Source organism: Podarcis cretensis, assembly GCF_951804945.1.
Source record: "Podarcis cretensis genome assembly, chromosome: Z".
Lineage (NCBI taxonomy): Eukaryota > Metazoa > Chordata > Lepidosauria > Squamata > Lacertidae > Podarcis > Podarcis cretensis.
The window spans coordinates 46,706,378-46,707,740 of record NC_137184.1 but is presented as its reverse complement, the minus strand read 5'-3'; positions in this window follow the sequence as shown (position 1 = coordinate 46,707,740).

Here is a 1,363-nt window from a genome sequence, read left to right as displayed (position 1 = left end):
ACCAGAAGCTGTGGACATCCAATGGAAATGAATGTTCAGGGCAGATTAAAAGAAAAGTCCTTCACAGTGCCCAGTTGGGAACTTGCTCCCACAGGAGGCAGTGATGGCCAACAATTTGGATGGCTTTAAAAGAGGATTCAACAAATTAATGGAAGAGAAGGCTATCAATGTCTACTAGCTAGGATGGTTATGCTTTGCTTCTGTGGTTGAAGGGATCAATGAATCTGGATACTAGTTACGAGAATCCACATGGGCGAAGAAGGCTCTTGTGCTTGGGTCATAGCTGTCAATGTTTCCCTTTTTTTAATGGAAACTCCCTTATTCCAAATAGGATTCCTCACAAGAAAAGGGAAAAGTTGACAGCTATGGCTTGGGTCCTTCTTGATGGTTTCCCATTGGTACATCTGGTGGGCCCCTATGAGAGCAGGATGCTTGACTAGGTAGGTCATTGGCCTGATCCAGTTGGCTCTTCTTATATTCTTATGCCCCCAGCATCCACGTGCAGGATACGAGAGTCAGGATGGGGGCGATAACGCTACCTGCTTGTGATTTTATTTAGATACCATGAAGAAGAGATTGATCACCAATGTTGATCAATCAACCCTGACTGAGTCAAACAGAGGGCCCCATGTTGGAAAAGGCTGCCATAAATAAGGAGGGGGAGGGGAAACAGAATCCAGGCAAACTTAGCAAATTCACATTTTCTGAAACCATATGACCTCTGAAACACAGCCATTCTTTGAAATTCTCCACATTTTGTCATGCAGCTCTTTGGGCAAGTAATGTGTTCCAAATTGCAGACACTAGGGTAAAGTGTACATAATTATTTTTTTTTAGTGAAAATTGTGAAGATGCACTATATTAGGGGAAATTGCTCTGCAAAAATGTGTACATTAAATGTCATACAAATATGAATGTACTAGGAGCGATTCATACTAAAATGCCAACAAATTTTCACAAGGACTTAACAAAAATTGCAAACTGATGTGGAAATGTGGAGAATTTAGTGTTGGATGGGAAAAATGAGAAACTGAACCCAGAACTGACAGACTTGCCCGTCCTTAGTCACCGATGCTTTCTTTCTTTGAAGCCAGGAAGAGGTTGGGGTGTGCATGAAGAGGAAAGAAAAAAAAAAGTCTGTCTATGATAGGGGGAAAAGGTGGGGGGTGGGCAGAAGAATGAAGTTGCTGGAGGAGGAACTTGTGACAACCCATGGAAGTGAATGGCAAACGATGAATTCAGGAAATGACTTTGTTGTCGCTGTTGTTGTGGAAGAGGAGTGTGAACAAATGGAAGATGAGTTTCCTCCCCAGGAAGAGGTGGGCAGGCACACACACACACACACACACACACACACAGCACT